The sequence below is a fragment of the Anomaloglossus baeobatrachus genome, chromosome 4 (assembly GCF_048569485.1).
Source record: "Anomaloglossus baeobatrachus isolate aAnoBae1 chromosome 4, aAnoBae1.hap1, whole genome shotgun sequence".
Taxonomy (NCBI): Eukaryota; Metazoa; Chordata; class Amphibia; order Anura; family Aromobatidae; genus Anomaloglossus; species Anomaloglossus baeobatrachus.
Genome location: NC_134356.1, coordinates 382,296,736 through 382,321,554, shown reverse-complemented (window position 1 = coordinate 382,321,554; position 24,819 = coordinate 382,296,736). Strand labels below are relative to the sequence as shown.

Genomic DNA, 24,819 nt, shown 5'->3' with positions numbered 1-24,819 from the left:
AGGTGCTGCAAATATCTTTACAATAGTGTGAATAGACAAAAGTACAATAGCCACGTTTAGGATGCCACTAGGTACACTGACTGTTTGCTAGTATAATGGCTTAGTTAAAAAAAGTTTGAGTGTGCAATGCAGGCAGAGGTGCTGCAAATATCTTTGCAATAGTGTGAATAGACAAAAGTACAATAGCCACGTTTAGGATGCCACTAGGTACACTGACTGTTTGCTAGTATAATGGCTTAGTTAAAAAGAGTTTGAGTGTGCAATGCAGGCAGAGGTGCTGCAAATATCTTTACAATAGTGTGAATAGACAAAAGTACAATAGCCACGTTTAGGATGCCACTAGGTACACTGACTGTTTGCTAGTATAATGGCTTAGTTAAAAAGAGTTTGAGTGTGCAATGCAGGCAGAGGTGCTTCAAATATCTTTACAATAGTGTGAATAGACAAAAGTACAATAGCCACGTTTAGGATGCCACTAGGTACACTGACTGTTTGCTAGTATAATGGCTTAGTTAAAAAGAGTTTGAGTGTGCAATGCAGGCAGAGGTGCTGCAAATATCTTTACAATAGTGTGAATAGACAAAAGTACAATAGCCACGTTTAGGATGCCACTAGGTACACTGACTGTTTGCTAGTATAATGGCTTAGTTAAAAAGAGTTTGAGTGTGCAATGCAGGCAGAGGTGCTGCAAATATCTTTACAATAGTGTGAATAGACAAAAGTACAATAGCCACGTTTAGGATGCCACTAGGTACACTGACTGTTTGCTAGTATAATGGCTTAGTTAAAAAAAGTTTGAGTGTGCAATGCAGGCAGAGGTGCTGCAAATATCTTTGCAATAGTGTGAATAGACAAAAGTACAATAGCCACGTTTAGGATGCCACTAGGTACACTGACTGTTTGCTAGTATAATGGCTTAGTTAAAAAAAGTTTGAGTGTGCAATGCAGGCAGAGGTGCTGCAAATATCTTGGCTATAGTGTGAATAGACAAAAGTACAATAGCCACGTTTAGGATGCCACTAGGTACACTGACTGTTTGCTAGTATAATGGCTTAGTTAAAAAGAGTTTGAGTGTGCAATGCAGGCAGAGGTGCTGCAAATATCTTTACACTAGTGTGACTACACAAAAGTACAATAGCCACGTTTAGGATGCCACTAGGTACACTGACTGTTTGCTAATATAATGGCTTAGTTAAAAAGAGTTTGAGTGTGCAATGCAGGCAGAGGTGCTGCAAATATCTTTCCACTAGTGTGACTACACAAAAGTCCAATAGCCACGTTTAGGATGCCACTAGGTACACTGACTGTTTGCTAGTATAATGGCTTAGTTAAAAAGAGTTTGAGTGTGCAATGCAGGCAGAGGTGCTGCAAATATCTTTGCACTAGTGTGACTAGACAAAAGTACAATAGCCACGTTTAGGATGCCACTAGGTACACTGACTGTTTGCTAGTATAATGGCTTAGTTAAAAAGAGTTTGAGTGTGCAATGCAGGCAGAGGTGCTGCAAATATCTTTGCAATAGTGTGACTAGACAAAAGTACAATAGCCACGTTTAGGATGCCACTAGGTACACTGACTGTTTGCTAGTATAATGGCTTAATTAAAAAAGTTTGAGTGTGCAATGCAGGCAGAGGTGCTGCAAATATCTTTGCAATAGTGTGAATAGACAAAAGTACAACAGCCACGTTTAGGATGCCACTAGGTACACTGACTGTTTGCTAGTATAATGGCTTAGTTAAAAAGAGTTTGAGTGTGCAATGCAGGCAGAGGTGCTTCAAATATCTTTACAATAGTGTGAATAGACAAAAGTACAATAGCCACGTTTAGGATGCCACTAGGTACACTGACTGTTTGCTTGTATAATGGCTTAGTTAAAAAGAGTTTGAGTGTGCAATGCAGGCAGAGGTGCTTCAAATATCTTTACAATAGTGTGAATAGACAAAAGTACAATAGCCACGTTTAGGATGCCACTAGGTACACTGACTGTTTGCTAGTATAATGGCTTAATTAAAAAAGTTTGAGTGTGCAATGCAGGCAGAGGTGCTGCAAATATCTTTGCAATAGTGTGAATAGACAAAAGTACAATAGCCACGTTTAGGATGCCACTAGGTACACTGACTGTTTGCTAGTATAATGGCTTAGTTAAAAAGAGTTTGAGTGTGCAATGCAGGCAGAGGTGCTTCAAATATCTTTACAATAGTGTGAATAGACAAAAGTACAATAGCCACGTTTAGGATGCCACTAGGTACACTGACTGTTTGCTTGTATAATGGCTTAGTTAAAAAGAGTTTGAGTGTGCAATGCAGGCAGAGGTGCTGCAAATATCTTTACAATAGTGTGAATAGACAAAAGTACAATAGCCACGTTTAGGATGCCACTAGGTACACTGACTGTTTGCTAGTATAATGGCTTAGTTAAAAAGAGTTTGAGTGTGCAATGCAGGCAGAGGTGCTGCAAATATCTTTACAATAGTGTGAATAGACAAAAGTACAATAGCCACGTTTAGGATGCCACTAGGTACACTGACTGTTTGCTAGTATAATGGCTTAGTTAAAAAGAGTTTCAGTGTGCAATGCAGGCAGAGGTGCTGCAAATATCTTTACAATAGTGTGAATAGACAAAAGTACAATAGCCACGTTTAGGATGCCACTAGGTACACTGACTGTTTGCTAGTATAATGGCTTAGTTAAAAAAAGTTTGAGTGTGCAATGCAGGCAGAGGTGCTGCAAATATCTTTACAATAGTGTGAATAGACAAAAGTACAATAGCCACGTTTAGGATGCCACTAGGTACACTGACTGTTTGCTAGTATAATGGCTTAGTTAAAAAAAGTTTGAGTGTGCAATGCAGGCAGAGGTGCTGCAAATATCTTTGCAATAGTGTGAATAGGCAAAAGTACAATAGCCACGTTTAGGATGCCACTAGGTACACTGACTGTTTGCTAGTATAATGGCTTAGTTAAAAAAAGTTTGAGTGTGCAATGCAGGCAGAGGTGCTGCAAATATCTTTGCAATAGTGTGAATAGACAAAAGTACAATAGCCACGTTTAGGATGCCACTAGGTACACTGACTGTTTGCTAGTATAATGGCTTAGTTAAAAAGAGTTTGAGTGTGCAATGCAGGCAGAGGTGCTGCAAATATCTTTCCACTAGTGTGACTACACAAAAGTACAATAGCCACGTTTAGGATGCCACTAGGTACACTGACTGTTTGCTAGTATAATGGCTTAGTTAAAAAGAGTTTGAGTGTGCAATGCAGGCAGAGGTGCTGCAAATATCTTTCCACTAGTGTGACTACACAAAAGTCCAATAGCCACGTTTAGGATGCCACTAAGTACACTGACTGTTTGCTAGTATAATGGCTTAGTTAAAAAGAGTTTGAGTGTGCAATGCAGGCAGAGGTGCTGCAAATATCTTTGCACTAGTGTGACTAGACAAAAGTACAATAGCCACGTTTAGGATGCCACTAGGTACACTGACTGTTTGCTAGTATAATGGCTTAGTTAAAAAGAGTTTGAGTGTGCAATGCAGGCAGAGGTGCTGCAAATATCTTTGCAATAGTGTGACTAGACAAAAGTACAATAGCCACGTTTAGGATGCCACTAGGTACACTGACTGTTTGCTAGTATAATGGCTTAGTTAAAAAAAGTTTGAGTGTGCAATGCAGGCAGACATGCTGCAAATATCTTTGCACTAGTGGGACTAGACAAAAGTACAATAGCCACGTTTAGGATGCCACTAGGTACACTGACTGTTTGCTAGCATAATGGCTTAGTTAAAAAGAGTTGGAGTGTGCAGAGGACAGGAGGGTACAGTGCCAGGATTGTGGGGCTCTGGGTAGAGGAATGGAAGCCTGCCTTTTTATTCCCTCCTAATGGTGAAATGCAGCGACGAAATCCCTGACCTTGGCTACACAGATGCTGTCTCTGTTTTCAGGACCTGTCACCTATGGTTTTGACCCTACCGGTTTGAGCCCTTAAAAGGACTGATAGAAAGTGCTCTCCCTAAGCTGTCTAACGCTGTGTATGGAGCGCATACAGCTGTATCGGCGATAGGACAAAGGACGGAGCTGCGACAGTGATATCTGACACCAAAGACGCAGAAGAGATAATGGCGTCCTGGAGGAAAATGTCCGGTTTTATAATGCAGGGACATGTGACATGCAGATCCTATCACACATGCCGTTGCTTCTCTGGCTAAAAGTCCACTTAGCTGTGTGTGTGTCTGGGATTGGCTCACATGCTGGCCCGCCCCACAAGACGCGCGCGCTTAGGGAAGGAAGACAAGGAAAAAAAAAAAAAAATGGCGATCGCCATTATAGAAACAGCAGTGATCTGAAGGCGCTGTTCCCGCACACTATACACTGAAATGTCATAATAGTGTGATTCACAGAGTGACTTACACTATTACAGCGGAAACCAAGCTAGGAATTAGCTGTTTTTTTGCTGCTAGAACCGTTCTCGAACGTTTCTAGAACTATCGAGCTTTTGCAAAAAGCTCGAGTTCTAGTTCGATCTAGAACAGGCCCCAAAATCACTCGAGCCTAGAACTGGAGAACCTCGAACCGCGAACCGCGCTCAACTCTAGTGGTTTTCAAATGTTCCCTCTGTATTATATATGAATACAATTTTGTATGTTCTCATTGATATGTTGTAAACAGAGGGACATCCTTTGTGGATATATTGGGCCTACCGTATCAGGTGCATGTAATATCTTGCTTTGATCCGGTTTTAAGTGTTCATATTAATTCTTTCAAGTCCTTGTCACCATAATCACTAATAAATTATGTATTGCTTGCACTATAAAAACTCGCATTTTCTCCTTTCCTGGATATGATTAGGAGTTTGTGCTACCTGTGTGGTCCCTGGGCTCACAGGGACGCCGGGTATATTCTTAGTATGGTTTTCTGGAAATCTGTTATTATATGTGATCAAAGACGCCTAACGAGCGGGCTGAAGCAGATTAGGAACAAAGTTGATGTGGAACTGTTACTGCGCTGCTGAACATATAACATAAATCCAGGAAAGTTAAATGAAGGTGTTCTATTCATGATAAATAATTGAATAAAACCACCTTTATTCAACTTTCCTGGATTTTTGGCATAGCTTCAGCAGCGCAGTAACAGTTCCACATTTACTTTGTTCCTGATCTGCATCGGCTTTTTTTGCACTGGGACTCTGCAGCAGCTGATTACATGTTTTAACTCTGGTTGTGTAAAGCAGACTTTCCACGCATCAATTTATCGGGAGATATGTTGTCGGGGTCACGGATTCCGTGACGCACATCCGGCATCGTTTGCGACGTCGTTGCGTGTGACACCTCCGAGCGACTCTGAACGATCGCACATAGGATAAATTTGTGGATCATTGACACGTCGTTCATTTTTAAAAAATTGTTCATTTTGGGGAATCAGACGACATATTGCTCCGTTTGACACCCTGCCAACATCGAACAACATTCAAACGACCGCCTGGGTCCAACAATATATCGTTGATCGCTGATGCATTGCTTTTGAGATTGTTACGTGTGACATCAAATAAACGACCGATAAGCGATACCGGCACATCGTTAATATGACCTGGGCGTGTCACATCGCTAACGAGATCGCATACAAAATCGTAGCGTGTAAAGCAGCCTTTACACACAACCCCAAAAGGTGAGCATATTCCCTTATTACTCTTATATGTCTGTTGGGTAAGACCCTATTGCGCTTTTTCCCTTCAGCTTTAAATGAGCAGGCTAGCAGAGGTTAACTCTTGCCAGCCTATCTAGGATAACTGTAATTAATGACTATTCTAATTACTTACAAATGATATATCTGTCCATTGTATACTCCTGTGAAAGGCTTTGTTTGTGGTCACCTTGTAGCTCTAAAAATGGCTACCATGGACAGGCTTAGTGCTAACATTTTCACTTACCATATCCCATGGATTGCCCTTCATTGTTTAAGCTCTATTTAAGAATCTACATCTACACAGAGGCCTTTGGGTTGGGGGCCATGGAGTAGGCTGCTGGCTGGTGGTCGAGGCTGTCAGGAATAGTAACGTCTATTCCAGGAAGGCAGAAAAGTGACAAAATTGTTCTATAGTAAAATAGTCTGCAAATGGCCTGAGGTCCAAAACAGGAGTAACCAGAAGAGCCGCAGGAGCTGAGCACTTGGATGTGACCAGATACAGAGCATTTATAACTGACAGTGATTGTCTCAGGCTTTAATTAGAGGGCAGCCCTGCAGCGAGGTCGTTCAGGAGGTAAGTACGTGTGACGGGGGTTACCGACTTTGTGCCACACGGGCAACAAATTGCCCGTAACGCACAAACGATGGGGGCGGGTGCAATCGCACATGCGAATGCACGATAAATTGTAGCGTGTAAAGCGGCCTTATGACTAGCCCTCCTATTACATTTTGGAGAGGAGGGATTGCAAAATATTGACTCATCAGAAGTCATTTTGTCCCCCATGTCCTCAAGAAAGTTGACTAGGTAGAAAGCTTTTTTGTTGCTTCAAATTCCATATTTGTGAGCAACACATTTTTGAGTGCAACTACAGGGCATTCTTAGCTGATACAAAACTCTACTGTAAATTTATTGGGGTAATCAATTTAGCAATTTGTCCCTGTCCCAATAAATATAAACAGAAAGCTTTTAGAGAGCATATTGGGGATAATAACAATTGTAAAGAGATGCCTATTGCTAGGCACATGTGGGCTGTCCATAAGGAACAGTAAGATTTTATTAAATTATGTGGTATTGAATTAGTGAGACCAAATCTAAGAGCTGAGAATTGTAACAGACCTCTACTCCAAAATAAATCAAAGGAATCTTTAAGATTGGATCTCTACAACCTAAGGGCATTAATGAAACTTTGACGTATACTTGCTTTATGATTTCAATTTTGTATTTTTTCTTTCTGTAAAATTTACCTGAGGCTCTATCATTGTCTTATATGTATATCTCCCCTTTCATATTTTCAATTCCTGCCAAACGTAACACTTTTTGATACCTATTTTGTTATGACTTTTTGGCCTTATACTACATCTATTTCTTAGTTGCAGTAATAAAGGGGGTAATTTTATGATATACATAGATTAGTTTTTTTATGGATAGAATGGACGCTATTGTACAGTCAGTTCGTTATATTTGGTTGCTTAGTTTGCAGCATTACAGCTGACTCCTGCGGGCATCAACTCTGACTGATTTCTAAACTGATTGGGGCCAATAAATCCCTTAAATGCCGAAGTATCTAAGTGGTTGAAATGAGGTTAAAAGACCCCATTGGCAGGATCAGCCCCCTGCGATCATAATCGTGAGTGCAGATCATTGTCATGGTACCCAATGTCATGTGATGACTTTAGGGTATGGTGGCCTGTTAGATCTTGCTAAGAGCAGGGTCTGACAGGCACAGTCATGCGTTACTGACAGGTCTCCAGCACTGTGGTAGTGGAGTACTGCAGTGCAGGAGACCAATGATCAAAGTAAAAAATATTCATGTCCAGGGTCGGTCTGGCCCACCGGGGTAGCGGGGAATCCCCCGGTAGGCCCCGGGTCCTCAGTGGGCCCCGTGCCTTATATACAGTAATGCGGGGTGGCTGTACAGGGCAGCAGGGCACCCTGTTTCTCAGGGCGGCCGATTATTGGTGGGCAGACTGAGCAGCTCATCCAGGGCCCCCACACTCTAAGGGACCCCATGCCTTTCAATTGTAAACTTCAGTGATCATACAAGTTCTGTACGATCACTGAAGTTTCCGCAGTTGCAGGACCTTTAGTAACATCATGTGTGTCATGTGACTTACCAAAGGTCCTAGCGGTGTACTGCGGGAGTCCCCAAGCCTGCACCGATAAGGTGTTCAGGATTTGGAGACCGTGCCGGTATTCAAATGTATGCGCTTCTTTGAGGCGCGCATACATTTGTACAGTGTGGCCGGTGACAGGAGGCAGAGCAGTGCTGCTCAGCCCCGCATTACGACGTCATCACCGGGGCTGCAGAGGAGGAGGACGCGGCAGGACTGAGGCAGAGGAGCGCGCCTCAGTCCTGCACCGACATGACATTATTACCAGGTCCGCAGCTGCAGAGATGAAGAGGAGGACGCGCAGGCACAGGTAAGCACTCCAGAGGAGCTGAAGAGAACAAGTAATTTTACATGAGGGGCTGCGGTGGGGGAGGGACGGTGTTATTTTACAAGGGGCATTAAGAAGCGGTGGGGGAGTTTATAGAGCATATTATGGGTCAGTGGGGGACAATATAGGGCAGCGGGGGACATTACAGGGTAGTGGGGGACATTATAAGACGTTGGGGGACATTATAGGGCAGTGGAAGACATTATAAGGCAGTGGGGCACATTATAAGGCAGTGGGGAACATAATAGGGCAGTGGAGACATTATAGGGCAGTGGGGGAGATTATAGGGCAGTGGGGGACATTATAGGGCAGTGGGGAACATAATAGGGCTGTGGGGGACATTATAAGGCAGTGGGGGACATTATAGGGCAGTGGGGAACATAATAGGGCAGTGGGGAACATAATAGGGAAGTGGGGGACATTAATGGGCAGTGGGGGACATTATAGGGCAGTGGGGAACATAATAGGACTGTGGGGGACATTATAAGGCAGTGGGGACATTATAAGGCAGTGGAAGACATAAGGTAGTGGAGGACTTTATAGGGCAGTGGGGAACATTATAAGGCAGTGGGGGACATTAAAAGGAAGTGAGGGACATTATAAGGCAGTGGAGACATTATAAAGCAGTGGGGGACATTATATGGCAGTGGAAGACATTATAAGGCAGTGGGGGACATTATAGGATAATGGGGGGACATTATGAAGCAAATTGGGGCATTATAGGTCAGTGGGGGACGTTATGAAAGAAATTGGGACACTATAGGGCAATGGGGGACATTATGAGGCATCAAAGATTGTAGAAGGCAGCATAGTATAATAAGCAGTGGGGGGGATTTATACAGGGATGTAGTTGGGGGAGATATTATAGAAAGGGCAAATTTTTGGGGGACATTTTGGAAAGGGACACTTTGTGGGGCTATTTTGGAGAGGAGCATGGTGTGGATGATATTTTGTGTAGGAAGCAATTAAGAACCCCTTCTCATTCCACTTGTTTCCCCAGACATTATTAAATAAAAGGGGTCAGGGTAAGGGACATAATTACTATATGGGGCCAGAATAAGGGACATACATTATTGGTTTATGGAGGCACGTGGGGCATAATTACTGTAGGGGCAAATTAGGGGACATTATTACTGATGAAATATAACTTAATTTTGAGGATACTGTCTCCAATGGGGGAACAAGAGTCTGACAAATTGGGGAAATAGTGAGGCATGTGCTCTGGGAGCGATCGGCTATAGGTGACTGTTATTTTCTGCAGAGTCGCGTCATGGCAGGAAGAAGTGATGGAGGTCAGTGCCGGATGAAGAAAAAATGTGAAGATGAATAAAGTCAGCTATAGACATCACTGGTAAGTCAGTGTATTAAATATACACACACACTATACACTGTATACATAACTCCTGTGTATAAAGTCACTGGTGAGCACTGTATTACCTATACACTATATACAGAGCTCATGTGCATTATGGAACTGATGATAATATTAGTGTTATTAGCATTGTAGTTTTTATTATTGATCATTATTGTAGTATTATATGTCCTTGTGTGGTAGTAATATGTTCTCTAGTCATGTTGTACTGATATTTGTCTCATGTATGGTATTATTTGGTCATTATATGGTGTGGTTATAGTGTTGCGGTATTTCTCCCTTGTATGTGGTATTATTCAGCCACTTTGTGGTCTGGGCACAGTGTGGTGGTATTTCCCCCTTGTATGGGGCTGTATTTGGTCATTGTTTGGTGGTAATATGTGGTCTGGTCATGGTGTGGCGGTATTTCTCCCTTGTATGCAGTTTTATTCGGTCACTTTGCGGCCTGGTCATGGTGTGGTGGTATTTCTACCTTGTAAGTGGCTGTATTTGGTCACTGCGGGCGGGGAGGACGCCGTCGCTGCTGCGCTCACGCTAACGCTCAGGTCCGGCGCTGCTGCGGCTGCTGCTCGGTAGCTCGAGCGGTGGGCCGGATCCGGGGACTCGAGCGGCGCTCCTCGCCAGTGAGTGAAATGGGTGGTTGGTTTGGGGGATTTAGTCCGTGACGCCACCCACGGGTTGTGGTGAAGATAGGCACCACTGCTGCTGATGACGGGTAAGGAGCAGCTGGTATGTTGTTTTCCACCTCCATGGGTAGGGGTCGGTGGTCCCGGGGTCCGGTGATGTTGTGATGGGGAGGCAGGGTTGGCGAGGTGCAGGGTTGCAGGGACAGTGCGGCGCGGTGCCGGATGGTACGGGTGTACTCACTCAGCAAGAAAGGTACAAAGTCCTCCGTAAACCAAACGGCTGGATGGACGGGTCCCGCAGCCGGCTGCAGTGTTTCTCCCCGGACAGGTGATGGCGGCTGTCTTTCCCTGCACCTTGATGTTCTCATTCTGGCTACTATGGATTCCCAACGGTAGTTCGCTCCCCGGTGTATGGGTACCAGAGGAGCCCGTTTGCCCGCAGGCGCAGGCCCTTGGGTCTCTAGCCTTAGGCGGTAGCTGTATACCCTCACGGTGTGGGCGGTTGCCTTCAATCGGGACTTTTGCTGTTGTGAAACCCCTGGGGTTCCAGTCACATTTGGATCTGACTATTGACGGCGGCTCCAAGCCTGGTAGGGGTCGATGGCCCTGCCTGTGTGTGCTGGCTTCACTTCGCTCCCCGGTCGGTACCGGCAGGCCATCGTCCGACCTCGGTCCTACGGTTCCGCGTTGCTCCACCACTACTGCAGACAGCCACCACCGTCTGCCAACCTTGCTGTCAGTGCCTGGGCCACAAACCCAGACACCCAAGTGCTTGCTCCTCACTCCTCGAACTCCAACACTAAACTGTCACTTTTCCCGCCTCCAGGTCTGTGAACTCCTCGGTGGGTGGGGCCAACCGCTTGGCTCCGCCCCACCTGGTGTGGACATCAGACACTGGAGGGAGGCAACAAGGATTTTTGTTTGGCTGGTGTCCCTGTCTAATGGGGGTGGGGGTGTATGAGTGTTATCTGTGACGACCTGGCTAGGCCAGGGCGCCACAATAACTTATTCATCAGTGGGGTCTGATTGCTAGGACCTGCACCGATCGTGCAACTTTTATCCCCCATTGCACTGGAGCTCGTGTCTGACTTGACCCCTGATCCATTCATTCCATCAGTGGCTGCGAGCGCTGTGCTTGTTTTTATCTGGCTGCTCCACAGAGGGTGGAATGGAGCTGTGGTCATACATCCCACCCCACAGAGGATGACTGCAGCTGTGGTCACACATCCCACCCCACAGAGGATGAATGGAGCTGTGGTCACACATCCCACCCCACAGAGGATGAATGGAGCTGTGGTCACACACCCCACCCAACAGAGGATGAATGGAGCTGCGGTGACACACCCCACCTGCAAAAAGTTCCCCAATCTTCCGATCGGTGCGGTTTCTACTGGTCTGGTTCCACCGATCAATAAGTTATCACCTACCTAACCTGTGGATCGGTGATAACTTTTTTTCCCCCATCACTCCATTACTGCAAACTACTGTAATTGTACATCCAGTTATGGTGCACAATATAGATGTGCAGGAGACGGCTGTGCTTTACAGTCAAAGCAACACAATAATGGGGATTAGCTAATGGGAGTATATAGGGCCTCTGGAGTCAATTCCCCTGGTGGGCCCCAGACACCCCAGTCCGACCCTGTTCATGTCCCATACTGGGACTAAGAGAAAAAGTAAAAAAGGTTACATAAAATATGTAATAAAACACACAAAAAAGCGCACAGGCATCCCAAAAATCCATTTTGCAATTAAAAACATAACTTTTGTATTAAAGCAAAAATAAACAAAAAAGTACACATAATTGGTATACTATTAGGAGAGCACCATCATACTGTATGTGGGCAATTGTACAGTGTGGAGGGTTATGTGGTGGCCATCTTACTGTGTTGAGATTTGTGTAGAGGTCATCATACAATGTAAAGGTGTGTTGAGGCCATTATACTATATGGAGAGCTATTATACTTTATGGAGGTCTATGTGGCGGCTATAATAATGTGTGGAGGGTTGTGTCTAGGCCATCATTTTGTGTTGGAGCTACTATAGGGACATCCTACATTGTGGAGAGGGGGCACCGTAGTGTCATCATAATCTGTGTATGGAAGGTACAGTGGAGGAATTTACTGTAATGGTATCATAGTATGTTTGGAGGGTAATTTTGTTGGCATCATACTTTGCGTGGGCCATGAAAGGGGTACCTTAATGCGTGGGAACACTAAGGGACTTCAATAGGAGGAAAACTCACGTTAGGGCTGCAAAGTTGTGTGATATACTCTTCTGTGATCCCGCAGAATTATTTTTTTGTGGCGGACCCAATTTGGACTTCTGCTATGGAGCACCATGATTTCTATGTACGCCCCTGGTCACTTGCCTATTTCAATGCAGGTCCTCCTATTACTTTTTGATCTAAATGTGATATAACTAAAGGTATATACAAGTAAAATATATCTTTGTACCGTGTTAGCCAGTAGAGATAAAAAAATTGTTTAAAAGAACAGAGTCCTCAGTGGTTGATACCTTTTAATGGCTAACTGAAAAGATGGTAATAATTGCAAGCTTTCGAGACTACTCAGGTCTCTTCATCAGGCATGGTATAACACAAAATCTGAAGAGTCACATATTTATACACAACAGGACTTAGAATAGTGCAGTAAAAAAAAAAACAAAAAAAAAAAACAAGTTATATGAAACAGAACTATCACTATGGCAGGGGGGCAAACTGTTGTGGGGCCATAAATACTGCTGCAGTTCAGTGTGAAAGTTTTATTGTCCTTTGATAAGGGTCTGGTCCGGGCTGTGACACGCTCAGATGGTCAGAGGAGCACATCTTTTAACTGATGTAAAAAGACATGAATCCATGAGACACATTCATTCCTTATGAATGTGTCTCATGGATTTTTCTATGTAATCTGAGGACAGCATGCTGTATATGTTAAAAGACAGAATTCAACTATGTGTCACATTCCACATTGTGTGCTGTTGTTTACTTATCTCCTTCACAACATATGACATATACTTGCAGTATCATGTCATGTCCATTGATTTGATGCATGCTTGCATGTCGAGCCCGCATCTTTCCCCACAAGTAACAGTTGGTTTGATGAGCTCTCATGTGCCTTTAACAGCCAGAGATCCACTTGTGGGTGTTAACCAGTTAAAGCATGACAGTTATGGTTCATCTGATGACCCCTGTGTCTGTTACGGTCTATTACGATCCTCCTGTGAATGCTGGCTGAGACAGTATTCATAGAAGATTGTGATTTCAGCTACACAGAGCACAAGCCTAAACAATGGAGCTCCCCCACAAGTGACACCATTTTGGAAACTAGACCCCTCATGGAATTTATCTAGATGTTTAGTGAACACTTTGAACCCCTGGAGGCTTCACAAAAGTTTAGAATGTTCAGCCGTGAAAATATATATATTTTTTTTACCACGAAATTGTTATTTCAGCCAGGTAGCTTTTTTTTCCACAAGGGTATCAGGAACAAATGCATAATAAAATGTATTGTGCGATTTATCCTGAATACAAAGATACCTCATATGTGGTGGAAAGTAATTGTTTGGGCACACGGCAGGGCTCAGAAGAGAAGGAGCGCCCTTTCACCCCAAAATTGGTTGGAATTATTAGCGGATGCCATGTTGCGTTTGGAGACCCCCTGAGGTGCCAAAACAATGTAGCGCCCCCAAAAGTTACCTCATTTTGGAAACTAGACCCCCAATGGCATAAATCTAGATGGGTAATGAGCACTTTGAACCATCACGTGCTTCATAAATTGAGCCATAAAAACAAAACAGTACTTTTTTTGCCCCAAAATGTTATTTTAGGCTCAATTTTTTAATTTTTACAGGGGTAACAGGATAAAATGAACTGCAAAATTTGATGGGCAATTTGTCATGAGTACGCTGATATCTCATATGTGGCAGAAAACTACTGTTTGGGCGCATGGCAGAGCTCCAAAGGGAAGGAGCATCATTTGACTTTTTAAATGGAAAATTAGCTGGAATCGTTAGCCGCACCATGTTGCGATTGGAGATGCCACTGATGTGCCGAAACAGTGGAGCTCCCCCACATGTTTCCCCATTTTGAAAACTAGACCCCCCCATACAAAAAATATTAGTTTGGCGAAATAAAAAATATGGACGTCAGTAAAAAATAAATAAAAAAATGAGCGCCTGCAACTGACACTAAGGCAAGTGCCACACGTGAGAGTGATGAATGAATCTCGCATCGCATCATCCGGCACAGCCACAAACTCCTGTCTGGAGAAAGCGACCATGCCGGATGATGCGATGCGAGACTCGTGCATCGCTCTCTTATGTGGCACTGGGCTGACCCTTACAATATTCAGTAAAAAATACTGTAGTTGACGATTACTACAGTATCATTTTACTGGCCCTAAACTAAGTTTATTTGCACAGAGCCTACAAGTAGTATTCAACCCCCTGCAGATTTAGCAGGTTTACACATTCGGAATTAACTTGGCATTGTGACATTTGGACTGTAGATCAGCCTGGAAGTGTTAAATGCACTGCAGCAAAAAAGAATGTTATTTCTTTTTTTATTTTTTTTTTTAAATTGTGAAAAGTTTATTCAGAGGGTCATTTATTATTCAACCCCCCAAACCACAAGAATTCTATTTGGTTCCCCTAAAGTATTAAGAAGTATTTCAGGCACAAAGAAGAATGAGCTTCACATGTTTGGATTAATTATCTCTTTTTCCAGCCTTTTCTGACTAATTAGGACCCTCCCCAAACTTGTGAACAGCACTCATACTTGGTCAACATGGGAAAGACAAAGGAGTATTCCAAGGCCATCAGAGACAAGATCGTGGAGGGTCACAAGGCTGGCAAGGGGTACAAAACCCTTTCCAAGGAGTTGGGCCTACCTGTCTCCACTGTTGGGAGCATCATCCGGAAGTGGAAGGCTTATGGAACTACTGTTAGCCTTCCACGGCCTGGACAGCTTTTGAAAGTTTCCACCCGTGCCGAGGCCAGGCTTGTCCGAAGAGTCAAGGCTAACCCAAGGACAACAAGGAAGGAGCTCCGGGAAGATCTCATGGCAGTGGGGACATTGGTTTCAGTCAATACCATAAGTAACGTACTCCACCGCAATGGTTTCCGTTCCAGACGAGCCCGTAAGGTACCTTTACTTTCAAAGCGTCATGTCAAGGCTCGTCTACAATTTGCTCATGATCACTTGGAGGACTCTGAGACAGACTGGTTCAAGGTTCTCTGGTCTGATGAGACCAAGATCGAGATCTTTGGTGCCAACCACACACGTGACGTTTGGAGACTGGATGGCACTGCATACGACCCCAAGAATACCATCCCTACAGTCAAGCATGGTGGTGGCAGCATCATGCTGTGGGGCTGTTTCTCAGCCAAGGGGCCTGGCCATCTGGTCCGCATCCATGGGAAGATGGATAGCACAGCCTACCTGGAGATTTTGGCCAAGAACCTACGCTCCTCCATCTTAAGATGGGTCGTCATTTCATCTTCCAACAAGACAACGACCCAAAGCACACAGCCAAGAAAACCAAGGCCTGGTTCAAGAGGGAAAAAATCAAGGTGTTGCAGTGGCCTAGTCAGTCTCCTGACCTTAACCCAATTGAAAACTTGTGGAAGGAGCAAAAGATTAAAGTCCACATGAAACACCCAAAGAACCTAGATAACTTGGAGAAGATCTGCATGGAGGAGTGGGCCAAGATAACTCCAGAGACCTGTGTCGGCCTGATCAGGTCTTATAAAAGATGATTATTAGCTGTAATTGCAAACAAGGGTTATTCCACAAAATATTAAACCTAGGGGTTAAATAATAATTGACCCACACTTTTATGTTGAAAGTTTATTAAAATTTAACTGAGCAACATAACTTGTTGGTTTGTAAGATTTATGCATCTGTTAATAAATCCTGCTCTTGTTTGAAGTTTGCAGGCTCTAACTTATTTGCATCTTATCAAACCTGCTAAATCTGCAGGGGGTTGAATACTACTTGTAGGAACTGTATTTCTTTCTTAGTTTACAGAAAAAAAATCAGGACGCACGCACGGATGTGCTGCAAAAGGGGGGGGACTAGGTTGGATGGAAAAAAGGATGGCTGGAGGATGGGAGAGGGCGCGGCAGATGGAGGAGTGGCGGAGGATAAGAGAGGGTGCGGTGGATGGAGGAGTGGCGGAGGATGGGAGAGGGCGCGGCGGATGGAGGAGCCGCGGAGGATGGGAGAGGGCACGGTGGATGAAGGAGCGGTGGAGGATGGGAGAGGGCACGGCAGATGGAGGAGCAGAGGATGGGAGAGGGCATGGCAGATGGAAGAGCGGCGGAGGATGGGAGAGGGCACAATGGATGCAGGAGCGGCGGAGGATGGGGGGAGGGTGGAAGGGGATTGGGAGGTGATATTGGGAATAGCTACCTTACAGGATGGATCTAGGCAACAGGATCACAGCAGATGAAAGAGGCAACAGATGGAGGAGGCAGCAGATCCGAGAGGGGAAGAGGTGGGAGAGGGGTCAGCAGGTGAAGAGGATGAAGGAGGGCGGGCAGCAGATTGGGGAGGGCACAGCGGCTGATGGAGTGTTGCGGAAGATGCAGGGGGGCAGTGGCTGATGCAGGGGGGCAGTGGCTGATGCAGGGGGGCATTGGCTGATGCAGGGGTGCAGTGGCAGATGTAGGGGGGCAGTCACTGATGCAGGGGGGCAGTGGCAGATGCAGGGGGCAGTGGCAGATGCATGGGGCCAGTGGCTGAGGCAGGGGGGCAGTGGCTGATGCAGGGGGGCAGTGGCAGATGCAGGAGGGGCGGTGACAGATGCAGGGGGGCGACGACAGGTGCAGCGGGGATGGCAGCAGATGCAGGGGGTGATGGCAGATGCAGGGGGGGCAGCAGCAAATGTAGGGGGGGGTGACGGCAGATGCAGGGGGCAGCAGAAGGAGCAGAGCAGTGGCGTCACATGCAGGGGCGGAGCAGAGCTGCGGTGATGCAGGGGCGGAGCAGATGGAGGGCAGCGGATGATTTGGGGCAGTGGTTGCGGCGGTGGATGATCGGGACAGCGGATGATCTGGGGCTGTGACTCACAGAGGGTCACTAGCAGGGATTGTTCTCCTCAGCTTCACAGATGGAGAAGCTGAGGAGTGTGATTACCTACAGATCACCGGTCCCAGATCCACGGTGATTGGAAAGATCCGTCACAAGGCCGATCAATCCAATCAGAGCTAGGAGAAGGCTCAGCAAAGGTCACCAATCTCCAGCCAATGATCAGTGCTATAACTGCACTGATCATAGCTGGATTTCAATGTTTCAACCATTTTCAATGTTTTTCAGCCATTTTCAATTCAGCCTCTGTAGGTCCGGGGAGGAGACACCACCCCTCCTGAGGTCAGGTACAGATTCCTCTCCTTCCCAAATCTACAGGTTTTGAAAACTGATTGCTGTCACCGGGGCTCCGGGGCCGCGATTTTGCCATGACGGATATATCCGTCATGGGTCTTTAAGTACCAGGACACCATGACGGATGTTTCCGTCAAAAGTCATGAAGGGGTTAATAGTGTACTATATTAATTGTGTCCAGTAATTACTAAAAAATCAAAAGGCTTCAGCCAAAAACAGAGTAAGTATGTTTTTATCTGTATCGCTCGCACGTCAGTCAATAACACACGTTTTTCACTGACGTGTTAAAAATGCCGTGATTTTGGCACACGTGTGTTTTCTGTGTACTATCTGTGATAGCACACAGAGATCAGGCACTCCTATACTCACTTGTCCCCGTAGCTGCTCTCCGTGGTGCTGTGTCCGGCTCTCCTGTCTCCGGCTGCCGTTTTCTCTCATCTGCTGTTACTTTCGGGTTGCGGTGCAGTGAATATTCATGAGCATAATTAGCCAGCCTGGAAGCAGGAGACAGTAGTGGCCAGAGACAGCATCACTGGTGACAGGTGAACATGAAAATCATTTTATTCCAAAAATACGTATTTTCTCTGGTATGTGTCCAACAGATCAAACCATAGTGTGGTCCATGTGATATCAGTGAAGCTAGAGAAAAAAGGACTTGTCTCTGTGCGGAACACATAGACACACATGTACGCTGCACGGAGACACAGTCAGTGAGAAATCACTGAAGTGTTCAGAGACCCATTGATTATAATGGGTCTGTGTATGTCCGTGATTATGGTACGAATAAAAACAGCAACATATTGTACATACTAGCATCACTGACGTGTAAAGGGGGCCTAAAGGGTGCTTTACACGTTGCAACATCGCTAATGATATATCGTCAGCGTCACGTCGTAAGTAGAGATGAGCGAACCGGTCCCGGTTCGGCTCGAGGCCGGTTCGCCGAACGGGGGTCCCGTTCGAGTTCGGTTCGTCGAACGTTCGACGAACCGAACTCGAACGTATAGGCTATAATGGGAGGCAATCACAAACACATAAAAATGCATTATAAATGTACACAAACAGTTAATAAACATTGCCATAACACTTACCGGTCCTCGCGATCCCTTCTGCACTCTGTCTCCTGCCGCTTTTCCATCCGATGATCACTGAATCCTCCCGGTGACGGCACTGCCAGCAGAGATGCAGGACCTATCGTGACGTGAAAATAGCCATGTGACCAGTCACGTGGCTATTATCTCATTGGCTACAGACTGGTCACATGACTATGACGCGTCATGTAGGACCTGCGAGTGCATCTCTCCGGTACACGGTGCACATATGTGTATCGCCGTGTACCAGCGACATGCTCTAGCACACGGTCGACTCCCCGTTCCGTTAGGGACCGGCTGACACAGCCGGTCATTAACGGAGATCACCGTTGCCATAGCAACGCAGTTAGCGGTGATGTCACCGCTAACCGCGGCTCCGAGACCACCGTTGCTATGGTAACGCGTCTGTCAGCGTTACCGCTGTTACCGCTGACAGCCAGCACTAATCACTCACGGAGTGAAGGCTGCACGCTGCTTCCCGATTGTAGTGAGGATTGTAGTGAGGATGAGGTTCCCCAGCCCCAAGTGATGAGCTGGTGAACCTCATCCTTCCTCACTACAATCGTCAGTACTACTACACTAGAAAGAAAGAAGACAGAAGAGCAGGATCGTGGAGGGCTGACAGGGGGTAATAAAGATGGAGTCTCTAATGTGTCTGTGTATTTATTTCTATTAAAGTATTTTTTCTCTGTGTGGTGTTTTTTTTTAACCCTTTATTGGAGATTCTTAATGGCCGGGTCAAACGTGCCTGACATTAAGAATCTCTGGCTTAATACTGGCTAGTAAAACAAAGCCAGTATTAACTCATGATTACCCAACAAGCCACCCGGCTCCAGGGCTGTTGGAAGAGTTGGATACAGCGCCAGATGATGGTGCTTCTATGAGAGCGCCATTTTCTGTGACGGCTGCGGACTGAAATCCGCAGCAGAGGCGCCCACAAACCTCGGGCTAACCTGTGCTGTGGATTCCAATCCCCAGCTGCCTAGTTGTACCCGGCTGGACACAAAAATGGGGCGAAGCCCACATCATTTGTTTTTTAATTATTTCATGAAATAAGTGAAATAATTAAAAAAAAACGGGCTTCCCTATATTTTTGGTTCCCAGCCAGGTACAAATAGGCAACTGGGGGTTGGAGGCAGCCCGTGGCTGCCAGCTGTACCTGGCTAGCATACAAAAATATGGCGAAGCCCACGTCATTTTTTTGGTGGGCAAAAAAATTCTGCATACAGTCCTGGATGGAGTATGCTGAGCCTTGTAGTTCTGCAGCTGCTGTCTGCTCTTCTCCATACAGACAGACAGCAGCTGCAGAACTACAAGGCTCAGCATACTCCATCCAGGACTGTATGCAGAAGTTTTTTTCCCCCTGAAAAAATTATGTGGGCTTCACCATATTTTTGTATGCTAGGCAGGTACGGCTGCCCCCAACCCCCAGTTGCCTATTTGTACCCGGCTGGGAACCAAAAATAAAGGGAAGCCCTTTTTTTATTATTTCATGAATTTCATGAAATAATTAGAAAACAAATGACGTAGGCTTCGCCCCATTTTTGTGTCCAGCCAGGTACAACTAGGCAGCTGGGGATTGGAATCCGCAGCACAGGTTGGCCTAAGCTTTCTGGGCCCCACTGCTGCGAATTTCAGTCTGTAGCCGTCTCAGAAAATGGAATTTTCATAGAAGCGCCATCTTCTGGCGCTGTATCCAACTCTTCCACCACCTGCCTGCTATACCTGGCTAGCATACAAAAATATGGCGAAGCTCACGTCCTTTTTTTGTAGTTTTTTGGCAAAAAAAATAAAAAATGCTTCCCTGGATTTTCCATTGCCAGTGAAGGTAACACCAAGCAGTGGGGGTTAGCAGCCAGTAGCTGCTTGGATTACCCTTAGCTAGCAATACAAAAAATGCAGCGGGAGCCCATATATATTTTTTTTAATTATTTATTTAAATAACTAAAAATAAAATGGGCTTCCCTGTATTTTGATTGCTGGACATCACAGTGCTGTAAAAAATAAATCTTTAAAAAAATGACGTAGCGCTCCGCGGTATTTTTGATTCTCAGCGCAGATAAAGCAGACAGCTATGGGTTGCCACCCCCATCTGCCTGCCGTTACCTTGGTTGGCAATCAAAATACAGGGAAGCCCATTAATTTTTTCTATTTAAAAAATAGTTAAAAAAAAAAATGACGTTGGGTCCCCCCATTTTTGATAGCCAGCTAGGGTAAAGCAGACGGCTGTAGCCTGAAAACCACAGCTGGCAGCTTTACCGTGGTTGGGGATCCAATGTGGAGGTCCCCTCAGGCTCTTTTTTATAATTATTTTATAAATATTAATAATTACACAATAAAAGTAGGGTCCCCCCCAAATTGGATCACCAGCCAAGGTAAAGCGGACAGCTGTGGTCTGGTATTCTCAGGGTGGGAAGGTCCATAGTTATTGGGCCTTCACAGCCTAAAAATAGCAGGCCGCAGGCACCCCAGACGTGGCGCATCCACTAAATGCGCCAATCCTGGCGCTTCACCCCAGCTCATCCCGTGCCCTGGTGCAGTGGCAAACGGGGTAATAAATCGGGTTGATACTAGCTGTAAAGTAACCTGAGATCAAGCCCAGCAGTTTGTGATGTCATGGCGTCTATTAGATACTCAACATCATAAACTGTCAGTACTAACAAAAAAAAAAAAAATCGACAAAAGAAATTTATTTGAAAAAACAGGCCCCAAAACATTTCCTCTTTCACCAATTTATTGTAAGAAAAAAAATAAAGGGGTCCCACGACGACTCTGGACCGTCTAGAATATGGGGGGGAGACACTCAGGGAACGTATCCCCCATTTTCTAGGAGTGCGGACCCTTCATGTGAGGAGTGTGGGTGCAATGAATCTGCACTCACTCTCCCCGGGTCCACAGCAGCAGAGTCCATGTCGTAATGGTTGCTACCAAAGCTGCAATGCCCTGCTCATGAGGTAAGGGCATGCCTAATCAGGAGAACTCCTGTAGAGGAAGCTCTGCTCACTGGTATATAGGTGCTCAGAGGTAATAATAGATAAAATTAGTGAGTTACCTCGGCACTCTAAATCTCCCAGACTAAGTCAGTAAGTCACAACGGATAGTAATGCAAAATCACTCTTTATTGGTCCGTATTAAGAAAAAATTTTTTTTCATAAGCATATATGTTTTTGTCTAAAACAAGTTACAAATGACGTTTCGGCCTGAGCCTTCGTCAGATTGGACTTATCTGCATGTAATCATGAAAAATGACAATAATCAGTATCACATAAGAGTGAGAGAACAATAACATAAACTCGAACAATGTAGAGGTACAATTGGGATGCAGCAAAAAAATTGCAACACAGCAAGAAATGAAACACATGATACAAATGTCATAATACAGTACAAGGACAATATAGTAATGACAAATATGGGGTCAGAGTAGGCTTAGATAGCTCTGGTACGAAAGAGATGTCAATCATAAAGTAACATGTGCAGTAGGAGTAGAGCTACACTATGCATGGCAGAGCTAATGGGTAGACCGACCATAGAAAAAGAACGGAGAAAAAGTGGAGAAAAAGTGGAGAAAAAGTGGAGAAAAAATGGAGAAAAAGTGGAGAAAAAGTGGAGAAAAAGTGGAGAAAAAGTGAAGAAAAAGTGGAGAAAAAGTGGAGAAAAAGTGGAGAAAAAAATGGAGAAAAAGTGGAGAAAAAAATGGAGAAAAAGTGGAGAAAAAGTGGAGAAAAAAATGGAGAAAAAGTGGAGAAAAAGTGGAGAAAAAAATGGAGAAAAAGTGGAGAAAAAGTGGAGAAAAAGTGGAGAAAAAGTAGAGAAAAAGTAGAGAAAAAATGGAGAAAAAGTGGAGAAAAAATGGAGAAAAAAATGCAGAAAAAGTGGAGAAAAAGTGGAGAAAAAGTGGAGAATATATTGGAGAAAAAGTGGAGAATAAATGGAGAAAAAGTGGAGAATAAAATGGAGAAAAAGTGGAGAATAAAATGGAGAAAAAGTGGAGAATAAGTGGAGAAAAAGTGGAGAATAAAATGGAGAAAAAGTGGAGAATAAAATGGAGAAAAAGTGGAGAATAAGTGGAGAAAAAGTGGAGAATAAAATGGAGAAAAAGTGGAGAAAAAGTGGAGAAAAAGTGGAGAAAAAAATGGAGAAAAAGTGGAGAAAAAGTGGAGAAAAAGTGGAGAAAAAGTGGAGAAAAAAATGGAGAAAAAGTGGAGAAAAAGTGGAGAAAAAGTGGAGAAAAAGTGGAGAAAAAAATGGAGAAAAAGTGGAGAAAAAGTGGAGAAAAAATGGAGAAAAAGTGGAGCACCCTTTGGTGCCTTTCATGTGGCACTAAGGGGTGCTTAGCTTTGTATTTAGCCAAAAAAATGAAAAGAAAAAATGACGTAGGGTTCCCCCTAGTTTTGTAGCCAGCTAGGGTAAAGCAGACGGCTGCAGCCTGCAGACCACAGCTGGCAACCTCACCTTAGCTGGTAATCCAAAACTGAGGGCACCCCACGCTGTTATTTTAAATTAAATAAATAATTAAAAAAAAAAAAACACGTAGGGGTCCCCCAAAATTGGATCACCAGCCAAGGTAAAGCAGACAGCTGGGGCCTGATATTCTCAGACTAGGGAGGTCCATGGTTATTGGACTCTCCCCAGCCTAAAAATAGCAGGCCGCAGCCGCCCCAGAAGTGGCGCATCCATTAGATGCGCCAATCCTGGTGCTTCGCCCCAGCTCATCCCGCGCCCTGGTGCGGTGGCAAATGGGGTAATATATGGGGTTAATACCAGATGTGTAATGTCACCTGGCATCAAGCCCTGGGGTTGGTGAGGTCAGGCGTCTATCAGATACCCGACATCACCAACCCAGTCAGTAATAAAAAAAATAGACGACAAACACATTTTTATTTGAAAAAACACTCCCCAAAACATTCCCTCTTTAACCAATTTATTAGAATGAAAAGCAAATCCAGGTCTGCTGTAGTCCAAGGGGTTCCCATGACGATCCACACTGTCCCAGTCAATGAAGAGCAGGATGTTCCCCATTGGCTGGGAGAGCAGTGCAGTGACCTGAGCTAACATCAATGGGTCAGCCCAGGTCACTGCTGGGGATGACAAGTGCTGCTGTCAGCGAGGTACATTACCTGCGCTGATCTCCAGCACACTGACAGCCCCTGTCACTGAGTTCAATGACCGCCGCCTTCACAGCCAAATATCACGAGAGGTCCATGACGTCACCGCTAGTCAGTCTCGAGTCGGAAGCGAGAGGTGATGTGACAAGCGGCGGCCATGGAGGACAGTGACAGCGCTGAGGTCGGGATGGCGGGACTTCATCACCGCAGGTAAGCCGAGCGGGACCACGTGTGTGTGTGTGTGTGTGTGTATGTATGTGTACATGCCGCGGGCAGGAGGGGGCGGAGCGAGCTGAGCGGGGAAGTGTGAGCTTCCTGCACGTAACTAAGATAAACATCGGGTTACTAACCAAAGCGCTTTGCTTGGATACCCGATGTTTATCTTGGTTACCAGCTTGTGGCAGGCTGCCAGCGATGGCTCCTGCACACTGTAGCTGTTAAAAGCCCTGCTTTTTGCTGCTAGAACCGTTCTCGAACGTATCTAGAACTATCGAGCTTTTGCAAAAAGCTCGAGTTCTAGTTCGATCTCGAACAGCCCCCAAAATCACTCGAGCTTAGAACTGGAGAACCGCGAACCGCGCTCAACTCTAGTCATAAGTGACGCACATCCGGCGCCATTAGCGATATCGCAGCATGTGACACCAAGTAGCGACGATAAACGATCGCAAAAACGTCAAAAATCGTTAATCGTTGACACATCGTTCCTATTCATAATATCGTTGGGGGTGCATGCCGCTGGTTGTTCGTAGTTCCTGCGGCGTCACACATCGCTATGTGTGACGCCGCAGGAACGACTAACATCTCCTTATGTGTGTCCACCGCCAATGAGGAAGGAAGGAGGTGGGTGGCATGTTACGGCCTCTCATCTCTGCCCCTCCTCTGCTATTGGGCGGCCGCTTAGTGACGCCACAGTGACGTCGTTATGACGCCAAACGCACCTCCCCCTTGAAGGAGGGATTGTTCGGTGGTCACAGTGACGTCGCTGATAAGGGATGTGCGTGTGACGCTGCCGTAGTGATAATGTTTGCTACGGCAGCGATCACCAAATGTCGCACGAACGACGGGGGCGGGTGCTATCGCGCACGACATCGCTAGCTATCGCTAGCGATGTCGCAGCGTGTAAAGCAC

At 45.3% G+C, this 24,819-nt stretch overlaps 1 protein-coding gene across 5 annotated transcripts in view; it reads left to right on the top strand.

Annotated features, from left to right (window-relative positions):
* The window catches only part of PCLO (piccolo presynaptic cytomatrix protein), a 540,339-nt gene that overhangs the window by 503,234 nt on the left and 12,286 nt on the right, over positions 1-24,819 (top strand). The gene's annotated exons all lie outside the window — the stretch shown is intronic.